The sequence below is a fragment of the Rhodnius prolixus genome, unplaced genomic scaffold (genome assembly GCF_049639745.1).
Source record: "Rhodnius prolixus isolate KJV_2025 unplaced genomic scaffold, Rpr scaffold_5, whole genome shotgun sequence".
NCBI lineage: Eukaryota > Metazoa > Arthropoda > Insecta > Hemiptera > Reduviidae > Rhodnius > Rhodnius prolixus.
Window position 1 is genome coordinate 33,050,015 of NW_027411624.1, and position 13,399 is coordinate 33,063,413.

General features: G+C 31.2%; 2 protein-coding genes and 1 long non-coding RNA gene across 41 annotated transcripts in view; 1 reads left to right on the plus strand and 2 right to left on the minus strand.

Moving 5' to 3' along the window:
- LOC141458524 (uncharacterized) overlaps positions 1 to 13,399 on the plus strand; it is a 158,182-nt gene that overhangs the window by 109,582 nt on the left and 35,201 nt on the right. For all 39 annotated transcript variants that reach the window (XM_074136622.1, XM_074136624.1, XM_074136602.1 and 36 more), the window contains 2 exons: positions 66 to 252; positions 4,495 to 4,666. The gene's annotated coding sequence lies outside the window, so the exon portion shown is untranslated. The remainder of the gene's footprint in view (positions 1 to 65; positions 253 to 4,494; positions 4,667 to 13,399) is intronic.
- Positions 1 to 13,399, minus strand: part of LOC141458522 (uncharacterized) — a 69,197-nt gene that overhangs the window by 29,185 nt on the left and 26,613 nt on the right. The gene's annotated exons all lie outside the window — the stretch shown is intronic.
- LOC141458530 (uncharacterized) lies at positions 1,164 to 4,500 on the minus strand. The gene is made up of 2 exons (XR_012461044.1): positions 4,115 to 4,500; positions 1,164 to 4,036 (listed from the first exon to the last, which is right to left on the minus strand). It is a non-coding gene; the product is annotated as an uncharacterized lncRNA (long non-coding RNA).

Genomic DNA, 13,399 nt, shown 5'->3' on the forward strand with positions numbered 1-13,399 from the left:
AAATCGTAATTGTAGTGCAATTAAGTGCTAAGAAAATGGGCCTAAATTGATGATCTGTCTTGCAGGGTGACTGGTGGAAAACTTCGGACACCGTTTCACCAGTGAATATTTCCAAGTTTTGGCAAAAGAAGGTTGAGTTGCTGAGCCTTTTTGACTCGATGAGCTATCGAAGGGAAATACTTTCGATTTGTGGACATGACTGGTTTAAATGAGATCAGCAGCGGAGTGAACATCAGATATCATTCTAAGATGGTGAGTGTGGAATTTTAAAATTTATAATATGTTTCGTTTTATTTTTAATATTGAAAATGAATTAGAAGTGCTCATGCAGCAGCAAATAATTTAATCTCCAAATTAATGAATAATCTATCTACCTACAGAAAGTGTTATATGATTATTACAATTTAAACAATAACTAAGCATTATTCATACTTCTATTATTACAGTCAAACTAATATAAGTTACATATCTATCCTTACCTTACAATATAACTAGCATTTTATGTTGTACAGTGAAAATACAAACCTGCCTGTAATTTAGTTTCATTCATTATTGTATCTTTTGAACTTGGAAATAGTTTACTTAGCTGCCCTTGAACAGGGAGGTCTTTCTTGTCCGACTGGGATACAAACCCTGTCTATGCTTACATCAACCTTCCGGGTACGCCCCTAATTACTTTGATCTAAGCTATGTGCGCTGCTGTCAATTAGTTAATTTACAGTTCTTTTTAGGAAACAGGATTATTACTATTTTGGAGGAATTTTGAAAAGATCATTCTTGTTTTCTTTGACAGGAGTTCTAATTCTGATAAAAATAAATCATAGTTGCAAATTCAATTATTTCATCCTAAAAATAATTAATAAATACACGTCTATAAGTTAACCTTTTCAATGTCAACTTTAATGATTTCATTAATTAAAACCCATATGGGGGATAGCCTAAGCTATTTCCGATAACGTCGATTAAATTTTGTGCTAGTAACATAAGTATAGTAATTTTTAGATTGTATGGTTAGTGCTTATTTCTTTTCCTTGTTACTTATTAGTTACGGATTTTGATTGATCGTCAGAGCGTAGGTTCCAGATGTGTTGTTTTCCCGTTTTTAATTTTCCCTCATAGACTGTGCCGACCGACTTTTTGGTTTCTTCACTGATCTGGCTTAGTAACATCTATTCCACAACGTTTTCCCAACCGCTTGTCTAAGTAAAGGTACACTTGCATCATTAATGAGAAAGATTTGGAAGAAGGGCATCAGAAAACTAGATCCTAAATGAAAAGGGTGAGCAATAACAGTATGTTCGAGAGGAATTGAGAATATTTTATGGACCAGTAAAAGAAGACAAAAGAATTGGATTAGGAAAAAACAAGGAACTGCACATGTTTTACAGGAGACGCTAATTAAAGTAAAGAGGCAAAAAGTGGACTGCGTATATTGTTAGGTTGCGGGAGAAATTAGGCCCAAAAAAAGTTGTTCTTGTATAAAAACACATTGGCTTCAGCATTTTAGGTAGACCAAAAAGTAGATACGATAACTTGACCAGATCTATAGAGAAGCGAGATCAATTGGTGCTCACGTCTGACGAACTAAAGCGCTGGATAGAAGAGATGATTTGCGAACCTTCTCAGAGTAGGCCACAGCGGAGAAAGAAAAGCAGTAGCGCAACGATGTAAGTACGAATGTAGATAGAAGAAGAGTAGATATGTTTTTTTAAAGATTCCTACTTACCAGCAAATATCCTCATTGGAATTGCAAAAAGAAGAAATGTATGACGTTGGTTCCAGCTTAGAATTAGATTTTCGGGAGGTTAGATGGTGTTTTGAGTTTATTAAATCGTTTTTACAAAATATTGCTCAAGAAAATACTACTCATAATGTTTGAAAAATATTTAAATATTTTGCCTCAATATTTTCAACTATCACAAAAAATATATCTCTGACAAAAATGGGTTATTTTTAGAAACAGAAGTGTAAGCCAGAATAATGAGAACCACTTATATTTTTAGAATTTAAATCTAAAAATAAATCCAAATTAATACGAGATGAAGAAATGCTCAAAGAAAGAATGCAAATTAATCTAATGCAGATGGATTGTACAAAACATTCCAATAGCTGTTAATATTGAAATATGTTAAAAATAAAAAATATTGCAAGATAAACATTGGATTAAAATGTAACTTAAACTTCTAGTATTTATAGAAGGAAAAATGTTCTCATCTGTTAGCTGATGCCAAGCAGGATAGAATTTGTTTAATCCTTTATAATATGAGAGAAGTTCCTAATGGAGTTGATTCGAGAGGAGATGCTGTTCGTAATTATTATCATGTTTTTCTTGATAGTTCATTAGCTTCTCTAAAATGTTTTTCGGGAAGTGGCAGAACTCTAACAAGTTTTAAATAATAGTGTAGTTTTATTTTAATTCCTTCGAAAATATCTCCGGAAACTAAATCACCACTAATAAAGCTTACAAGTACCAGTTCAAGGTTATGTTTCGTCCTTTAATTTTTCAGTAAAATGTTTCAGTGTTGACAGCCATGGTAAAAAACACTGAAACTAAAAATCAGTAAAGTTATAGTTATTGGATGTTATCGAACTGTTCACTTTAGTACTCGTGATGGTAATAAACGGAATGACAAGTTTTGAGATGTTTTATTGTTAACGTATTCTGATTATAGCGAAATGTAAAACATTTCATCTCGGAATGGTTCAAAGCATTTGCCCAAGCTTCCTTTTCTTTTAAAAAGAACATCTTTTTAAAGCAACTAGAGGAAAACTATCGATACGTTATTGTGCTTCAGAAGATAGTTGCTGGCAATCTGCTGACTTACCCAACACCCAGGCCAAATTGACAAGTAACTACTTGAGCTTAGAAAACTCTAAATTTGAGTAACTTACAATGTTGTAAAAATAGAACATAAAAAAAAAGTGTTTTTGTTTGTGTTAATCGCATACCTCAGACCGGTACCCAACAATTTTTAAGAAATTATTTACTATAAAATTGTTCTACTAAGTATTTAAAGTGATAATAGCAGTAACAATAAAAAAGAAATCTCATCTTACAATTTCGTCACATTATACATTTAATTGCACTTATAAATAATTTATTTAAATAATTGTTCATTTACATAAATTGGCCATTTAAATTGTGTATTTGCAACTGTGTTATTTGTAATTCATTCAAATTCTACTGGGGATTCTCAATTAAATATCACAGCAGGACAGAATACATTTTGAAATACTCTCTTTTTACCGTTTATTTATTTTTATTTACTTTATAGTAAATTTTCATTTCACTGATACATTTTAAATGTGCCAAAGGTTTATATATGCCACTCACAGAAACGGACGATTGCCAAAGTGTGGCCAAATTATGCTGGATTGCTAGCTGCTGAATAAAGGAAATTTTATCGCCCTTAAAAAAGGAAACAAAAAACACTATTACTGTATCGTTTATGTTGCAGTATTTGAATTTATTCATGTTTTCAGCCTCCTTCGGCATTGAAAATACCAGTGAGAAAGTCTCACGTGTGTACTTGCTTGGAACAGAAAGGTTGAATCGCATGTTGAGAAGCTGGCGTTGTATTTCTTGTTAATGTCATTTAGTTCCTATATTACACAAAGAGCCGTGTTAATTTCTACTTATCCCTTGAGATAAAAAATTGAGATTCTGCTTTTCAGATTTTGACAAGTGCAAAAATCAATCCTATTGATGGGCAAAGCGAAGATTTAGGACTCCTTCCTTTTCCTAAAATAGCAGCAACTTTATTGGGTCTTAAGATAAGAAGAAATATATGTACACACCAGCTTCTTGGAAGAGATATCTGGGACATATCGATATTAATTAATTTGACTGACAAAAAAATATATTAATTTGACTGTTCTCGAAGGTAAAGGAGTTGAGGCTTAAAGAGTCCTTTTTCGGCAAGAACAGTCTGAAGACAAAAATTAGGCTCTACCAAACGCTCATTTTTCCCGCCTACTCTCTTCAAAGCAGTTGAAAAAAAAATCTTTTAAAGGAAAATACAAAAACAAAAGAAACCTGATTTATTTATTTTATTTTATTTATTTATTTATTTATTGTTATAGTGGTCTTGTTTGCACATTAACCATTACAAACCTGATTTAAATGATGAAAGAGTAATCCAACTTTGGTAAAGTCAGTCTATTGTAATTATTTTTTCTCAAACGATTGCTTTTATTTGATATCAAGTGATCATAGATTGCATTTCGAACAGATGTTACTTACTTTTGATCACCTGATTTCATCCGAATGTTATACTCTTTAATGTGCCTGCCATTGTAAAAAACAATTTAGTATCCAAAATGTCTTGAGTGCCTAAATTGACGTGCGTGTCTTTCTAGCTAACTCTCACACAACGTTGCTTGGAAAAATCATAAACATGATGGGAAAGTGATTCTCATAAATTATTTTATAAGATAAAAGGATATACAAAAATCACAGTTTAATTTAATTGTTTTAATTCTTGTGGTTTACAGGTTGCCTGCCGGTCGCTGTGTTTTAGCCAGCAGTGGATTTGACTTTGAGCCTGTTTCTCTTGAATGTACCATCAGTTTGTAGACATTCCATTCCTACTTCAAGTTCCATGTGCTGAAAACTATTTTTCATTAAGGACTTTTTAGGAATGTTTGAGACAAGTCGATTCAGAAGGTAACTTTCAATTAACAAGATTTTTGAGTTATTCGGGAATTTCTGAAAAATTGCTCAAATAATTTTCTGGAAACTTGAAATTCCCATAAAAACTGTGTTTTTAAGGCTTAACTCGAAGATATTTTAAAGTTTTCTTGGTTTTAATTAGTAGGTGACCTTACTCATTGTCGAGTATAAAATCGCATTAAGACCTCCGTTGGTAATTAACAAATTTTTGGAAAAGAAGTCTTTATTTCAGAAACAATTTTTCTTACTAGAGGTTAAATTAGACTAGGGATAATGATTTTTACTTTTACCAAAAAAACATTTCAAATAAAATGCTTATATTGAATACTATCTAGAAATTCCAACTCAGCAATAAAATAGCATTGTGTTTGTGCGTATTTAATGCCTTAAGTGTCCCAAGTATAATATACAAGTAGATAAATATACAAGGAGATATTAGCACTAACAAGGTTATATTTACCGGTTGAGACAGTTACGGCTGCTGGAAGTCCTTGAGATTTACTGCAGTCCAGCAGCAGTCCTTTGATACCTTACTTTAGCTTCCAACCTAACTGCTAATTCTAATAAAACATTAGGTAGTGTGTGTTTATTGTTTTCATGTACTTGAAATTACGTTTTGAAGATATATCGTTACTAAAGTATATTTATTTAATCTTTGATTATATGTTATGGTTGTTTATAATGCTACTCAAGTGCTATTGATGTGTATTTTTGTACTCTCGAATGCCACTCTTTCAACTTAAAAAGGTTTTCCAGAACAATTTTTTGTTAATGGTTACTGGAAAAATCTACAATTTTGATTTCACGTAGTGTAGAAATTTTGTTAACTGCTAGAATACAGCGAAGGTAGCAGGTGCATTACCTTCCAATCTATTGTATCTTCTGGGTAAGAAAATGGTAAAACTGCTGTGAGTGAAAGTCGTATAAGAATCCGTATTGAGTAAGCCTGGAAATTACTGGTACAAAATATATTTCGGGAATTCAACACGAACGTATATTTATATATATATATATTTTTAATAAAACAGAGAAATATCTTATTATTCAGTATAGAAAAAGTTTGAATAAGTTTAGTGTATACTTCAAAACAAAAGAGAATGATTGGACAATCAACTGGCGTTCTGTCAAGATAGTGTGGCTTTAATTAGCCACTAGAAGCACGCTATCACAGCTTCACAATTTCATTCACGCACGTTATATATTATTGTCATCAACAGTTAACACATTCCTGACGTACGTGATCACACGTACTGTAGGAATCTCATCTTGTTACTGTTACTCCTAGAATGTTCATCTTTTATGTACTAAACACCACTTCATTTGTTATATTTTAACAAAATTAATTACATTTCTGTTTAAAGGAAATTTGTCATATTTGCATTAGGAAAATTAAGCTTTAAGTCGCCAGTTATATTTTTTGATCAATGATATTCGATGATCTAATAATTTTTATCCTGCATAAAAAATGAATGTTATACGCAATGAGGTAAGTAATTTTTGTAAGACTTATTGATGGCGTAAATGATCGGATATTAATTAATTAGTTCTGTTAAATATTCATTGGAAACGTGACTGCTATTAAAACTTTAATTCGATGTAGATTTTGTAATTGAGGACATTTAATTAAAGTAAAATCCACGCTTGGACAATTTGTCTAGCGAGACGAAAAGTAACTTAGTTTTAACTTTAAAACTTAACAAAATAAAAAAAAAAAATTATTCTTTATGCGTGATGCAGAAACAAACTTGCTGGCACTAACGAAACATATATTTATGTACTGTGACTCAACTAGATTAGTGAAGGAAAAAATAAATAAATAAAACGCAGAACTGACGAAAAAAGTATATAGATATAGACAAGCAAACCTAATTGTTTTATTTGTACGATACGGTCAACGATGTATCGACACTTTCCAAATTGTAATTTTTTTTTTGTCTCGTATTTATTTCTTTTGCTATTTATGAACATTGAGCCTCCTCAGTTCGAGTTATTGCTACAGATTGAGTAAGTTATTGGTTTGGCGTAGCTTGCATTCCCAACCAAAATTAACCTTGTTAGGGAGAAAGGTATTTCAAACATGCGTAGACAAGGCACTTTAATAATCTAAATGTGTATTTGATGTAGTCTAAAAAAAAAAGCTTGGTTATGATTATAAAACTATTTTGTAACAATAATCATACAACTACAACCAGAATAAAAAAAAGAAAAAGCAATAATTTTTTACGCAATGAGTGAATTGATCTAAAAATGAGTGTGGATGTGGAATATCCAGAGAGAAATAGAAATCTTGCTGAGGGTTGAAGGTATTTATTGATGAGTGTATGTGGCACGTCAAAAAACATGGTGAAAGGTTGTACTACATTAGAAATAGTTACATGCTACATGGTAAGTACATAATACACGATCAAATCTGTACGATCAGCTATCCACGGTACTGCAAACTGTCCTTGGGAAACAGTGTGATTGTGCGCTGCTTCTCACCTACCCGAGGGTCTACAATGCACCTTCATCAAATTACTCTTTTTTGTTTTCTTTCGACCATGACTTTTTTCTACGTAACTACAGCACACTAACATTTATTTGTTTGTATTTTTTAGTTCTTTATACTTTTATTAAAGGAATCTGTGAGAAAGTGGAATCGTTTTCATTTTGGATATGTTTTGAACAATAAACTTCAAAGATGTATAGAAAGCGTCGAACATCACCCTTTCTCTGAAATGCTTCATCTCTTTTCTGGAAAAGGAATGCTGTAATTCAAAAGAACAGTAATCAAGTATTGGCCTGATTTCTATGCAATTTTCTTGACAAGTTATAGATCAGAGTTATTCTAGCAAATACCAAACTGGGAGAGCGAGCTTTTGGATTAGATCATTCCTCTTCAGAGAAGAGAAAACAGATAAGAACCTCAACTTGGAAGTAAATTGGATTTCATTCTTAAGCAGGTTGACCAGAAAGCCTACAACACGCGATCATGATTGTCACCTAGGAAATAAAGTCCTATTCCAATTCCATCTTTTTAATTGAACAGTAGTCTATTAAAGGGCCTCTGAACAAAGTATTGAAGACATGAATTTTTCTTCTCAAACGAAGAACTAAGCCATAAACCAGGCCTTCGCACTGACACAATAGGTACAATCTCTGTGCAATGGTTTCTCCTGACAGAACCTACACAGGCTATTCTCTAGCGTGATAAATCATTCTGTAGAATACTCAGATGATAGATAAATTCATTTCCCTCTCCGGGAAAATGGCCGCTTTACCCTAATCTAAGTACAGGAGATATAGCCATTAAAAAATTTGGCCAGCATTAAAATAATATTTGCTTCATTCAAGCGATTGCTAAATAATATAGAAGTAAAATATTTTTTAAAAAAATGTAAACTCCTGTCAGAAGCGAAACAAAAAGATGATGTCATTAGAAACGAAAGAGATGCGAAATTGATGCGTCCGGCCTCTACTCTGATGTAAATAACGTTCTTTAATCTATTATATTAAAACGAATGGATACATATAACTAAAAGTGATGATGATGAGGTGTAGAAATGGAGGGGCAAAGAATGGAGAGACCTCCAGAGGTCAAGGGTTACAACTTCGCAAAGAGAGGTTTTTATTATTCGAAAGGAAACTTTAGAGTATCATTTAAATTTTAAATTATTACACAAAAATGTGCATGTGTGATCATTTCTTGTAATATTATTTCCATGGTAGTGGTCATTTTATTGGAGCTAAGTATTATTTAACTTCTGTTTACTGTTTATAGCGCTCTATATTAAACTGCTGAAGTAACTAAAGTAGACTTTCTCAAGAATTTGATAAGATCAGCTTTATTTACTTTGTAAAGTAATGGTCCCAAATAATTGTCTGCTTTTTAGTAATTACTCGTAGGTCCTCCTCTAGTTTTCCAGGCTTTAAACGAACCACATTAAAATGTTTTATTGTTTTTAAAATGTTTTCCATATTTTTTTTCTTTCTATGCTGTGTACCATTGCATATCGAATTGCGAAATAATACCTCACCAGAATCCATTAACAAAAAATTACTGCAAGTTTACTTAACATTCGGTTTACAGGATTAGGTTTAGGTTTTATTTTTCTCGAACGCCAATAACTTTTAGAGTTTATAAAACCTAAATTTTTATTTGATTTGTTTTTTTGGAGAATATTTGCTAAGTGGTAGAAAGGAAATTTTAAATTATTATTTTACTAACTGCTGCCTCTGAAGGAAATGTTGAATTAGTGTTTGTTGATGATTTTTGTTTGAATAAACACATTCATCATGCATGACCAGCGATCCAAAAATGGATTATTTTAATTTTTAAAGCGAACTGCCCAAAAAGCCTCGATATCTTTGAAGTGTTTTCAATCCCTACAGAAGATTAATTAGGCCAGTTTAATAGTTGCTTCACTATCGTTGAAGGTTTTACTTTTTCACCGCCTCTAGATCTTTACTAATACTTCATATATCCTTGAATTCAGGCTCTAGCTAGGGATTGTGCTGTTGTCTCTAGCCTCGGTTCATCTTTGTTTAATTATTATTATTATTTATTTATTTTTAACGCTTGCAGCCAATTACATATTTCTTATTAGTCATATCTTATTTCGAGGATTATTTTAGTTCTCTAAGTGGACGTGTTGCGATTTCAACGAAAGTTTACTTTGGAATGCTAACAATTTGGAATGGCCTTGATTATGAAAAAGATATTTTAAACTATATCATTTTAAAGTGAATGGCATATTAACAATTAAATCAATTGTGACCAACATTTAGTGCTTTGTTAGCTTAAAAGTGTAACGTTCTTATAAGTCAATGTGAGATTTGTTCCACTCTTCGGTACGATAATGTCACCACTATTCTCTTCTTATATAGTGTGCTATTTATAGGTTTATGATAGACGGAAAAATAGGTAGCGGGAATTCGAAAGGCATCCTTATATTTTTAACAAGAAATGTGGCCATAACATTCACTCAGTTTGTCTTTCTACAATTCTCGTAGTCAATGATTAATAAATTTTTTTTAACCGGATTGATGATAACTAACCGTTTCATTATTTTTTGGTTACCAACAGATCTTCGAACCTTTTATTTTTAAGGTGCGTCAATATGTGTTTTACTGTGTACTGCCGACCCCCGGACTTTTAGGCTTCTTCTCGTTACAGACGACTCCGTCCATCACTGAACAGTGAGTTTTTAGTAGCCCCTATGAAGAGAAAATCTATACGACTAGAGCAGCTGGATTCGCATCTGGAATCTCCGCGTTGGAATCTAGTATGCGCTAACCACTGAGCCTTCCCTTGTACTGTTCATTGTCTCGAAATCGATAGTAGAGACTAAATCTTATGTCTAAGCTCTTGCTGAGTCAATTCCCTGTAAAATATGTAAAAATAAAATATTTTTTGAGATCTCTCACTCTCCACTATTTCTCTTTGGAAATAATCACACCTTTCTCTTAGAGCAGAAATGCGTTATCTAATGCAACTTAACCGATCAAAATGCATTCACTACCACTATAAGTATCTTAAAGAAATGTTCTTAAGATATAGTTAAGAAATGGTTACAAAATATGTTTTCTAACAGTGGAATCATTGTAGAATCGAAATCTTAATAAATTCTGATAACATTAAACGAAATGAAAAGATTAAATGTTAGTGATTAAATTTAGTAATAATAAGACGAAATATAAATAGCGCAGAAAGTGATTGTTGACCTTGGATTAAAGCCAATAGATAATAAACACCAATTATATAAAAGAAAAGGAGCGCTTTTTGTTTTGTTTGGTTTCTTTTACATCAACCGTAACTTGTCAGCTCACTATTATCAGAAAATGCATACACTTATTCGAGTTATTCACCAAAACATAGAGAAAAGTAAAAGAAAAGAAAAAGTTGGAGAAATACTTATAATTCTTAAGAGGAAGTGTTATTACCATCTTTAGATATTTCTCATAACATTTTAATTACCTGATTGCTACATCGTTAGATTTTAACTTAAAAAGAAAAAATTGTAAGCTGGAATGATTGGAGGACGTCTTTAAAAAACATAGTAATCTCTTAAAAACAGTTTTATTTGAGCTATGCTTGGTACCTTTCATTAAGATCTCTAAATGCAATTAATTAAATTTAACACTAAATTAGTTTTAAAAAAATTAATAGTATTTATTGAATTGGATCATTTTGCTGGCCAAATTATTTTAAGTTTAAAGGCATCGTAGACTATCGGAATTAACTATTAACCATAATCAAGTCGATGAGAAATAGCAAACGATCTTTATTGCTGAAGTTTGTTTAAAAATACGAGTAAAAATTCCAACAAATTTGTATCATAAGAAGGAAACAAAAAACACTTTATACTTTATAAAGTATTTTCTTTATATATAACTTCAAGAACGCATTCGCAAGTTTAGACTACCGCTGAGGCAATCACAACAATGCAGCACACACTTCTTGTGTTTCCAAGCCATTGCAACCGGGGTATGTTACTGTTTTTAATCAGTTTCATATTGTGCAACTTCACGTTTCCTCTCTTTAGACTAAAAAAAAAGAATGAAACAGACGGATCAGGAGATTAATGTTCCGTTTTTTAAGGACACAAATGGTAACCAACCGCATCGTGTAGAACATTAAGGCCAGCCAAAATAGTTTTATTAATAATTGTTCTAATAAATGTTCCGGTTGTAATATTAAAATTGTCTGTTAAAAGAAGTAATTTTTCTATATTTTAATTATTTCTGTTTGGTTGACCGATTCAATTGTTAGTGAGTTCATTAACTCATTGCGGAAACTCTCCGTAATGTATAGCGTTAAGTAAAATTAACAAAAAAGGCTACTCACAACCGCTGGCGATTATTACCATTTATCTAGCAAACTCGCTGTACGGAATAAGTAAAATTCTTTAAAGTAAACAGGGAACATCCAGTAAAAAAGCCCTCAGTTTACTAGTGCAGAGTGAGTGATCTTGTTTGTTATATTTTTGTGTATATATGCACATTGTCTTATGCAGTAACATTTAAGAAGTGACATCATCTAACTTGAGAAATATTGCAATAAAACAAGGTAAAAGATATTCCTTAGAAGTGTATGCTTATAGAGTTCTTCAATGATATTGACAATCCATCGGATGTCCTAGTCTCCCAATATAGATAATTCGAGTCCACACTCATTTCTAACATTACTACAATCTAGAACTAACATTCTACAACTTTTCAAGCACCAATTTTTCATATTTGTGTAGTTAGGCTCTTAAAGATGTTCACAAAATCTCGGGAGATAAAAGTCGATCCACTAGGTCCCAGAGAAAAGACCCTTCTGGCATCTATCATCTTGCTCAGATTATGAACTTGTACACTGCAAACCCAAATGGTATTTAATTTAGATTTATTTTTATTTTATCATATATTCGGCTTTCTTTCATCTAAAAGAAACATATTAGAACAGAATATTTGATAAATGTAAATTGTTGAAATGAAGTTGTAAGATGTGCATACGTATATTAATCATGAATTCATTATTGCTAATAATATTATTGTAAATGTGCTGTAAGAAATGTTATCGAGAAAAGCAGAATGCCCCTAAGGAGAGAACGGTTTCTATTTTAACATAAATCAAACTGATTAAAATTATCGATAAGTTAAGAAGAAAGGGAGCAGGGGTAATAATGATTTGTTTATATATTTTTTTTTTACTGTAAACACTTCGTTGATATTTTTTTTATATATGTAATAAATAATGTTAAAACAAAATATTTCATATTTTTCAGTTATTTATTTGGTGATACTTTAATCTTATTGAGATTTATTTTAAAGTACTCGGATGATTGGGTAATTAGGCATTTGGTAAATAAAAAAAAGAAAAAGTTAAAATAAAAACCAAACAAATTATTCCAAAAGTGAACGTTTTTGTAAATTTGAAAGCTACAATATGGCGAGAGTAACTAGGCGTGATGATGTAAGAAAGATTTACTAAATGGACTATAAACTGTGATTTATTGACCACAATTTATCTACATGTCTCTAATTAGTCTTATTGTAGGGTATATACAAGTTTAAAATTGTTAGAAAAATCTCTCTATAAATCTTGGGGTAAACAACAATCCTAACTATTCCTAATTTCTGTATGTAGGAACAGATATAAGTTAAAACTATGATAACAAAAGATCAAATCTATGTTCTTTTTTGTTTTGAAACATTGAAACTCAAATTAAGTTTGAAACATTAAAGTATTGTTAAAATGTACGTATAATTCCTTTTTTTAAAAGTCAAATATTGGAAGTTTCTCTTTACTCAATCGATTTTTTTAATAATTTATTTATTATTTAATGTGAAATGCGGGTAAACTAGTGGTATTAAGATTCAAAAGATAATACATTAATTGATTTTTTTTTACTTATATGACTTTTATAGTTGCAAATTAATCATTATTGTATCCGCTTTAAATGAATAAATACATATTTACATTTTTATTGCAAATTCAATAAATGGAAAATTAATTAGTTTACAACCTTGAATATTATAAAGTAAGATCCATTTTTAAAGAAAATGTCAACATGGCAGTAAAGGGATAGAAATGCAAGGAAAGAAAATAATACGTTCCAAAAAGCGCAGGATGTGAACTAAATACGAAAAACTAAATTTCTTATCATTCATTTTCCTAGGTTTGTTATCCGAAACGTATAAATTTAAATAAAATTTATTTATTTATTTCAGAAATCAAGGTTTGCACATGAATCAGAATGT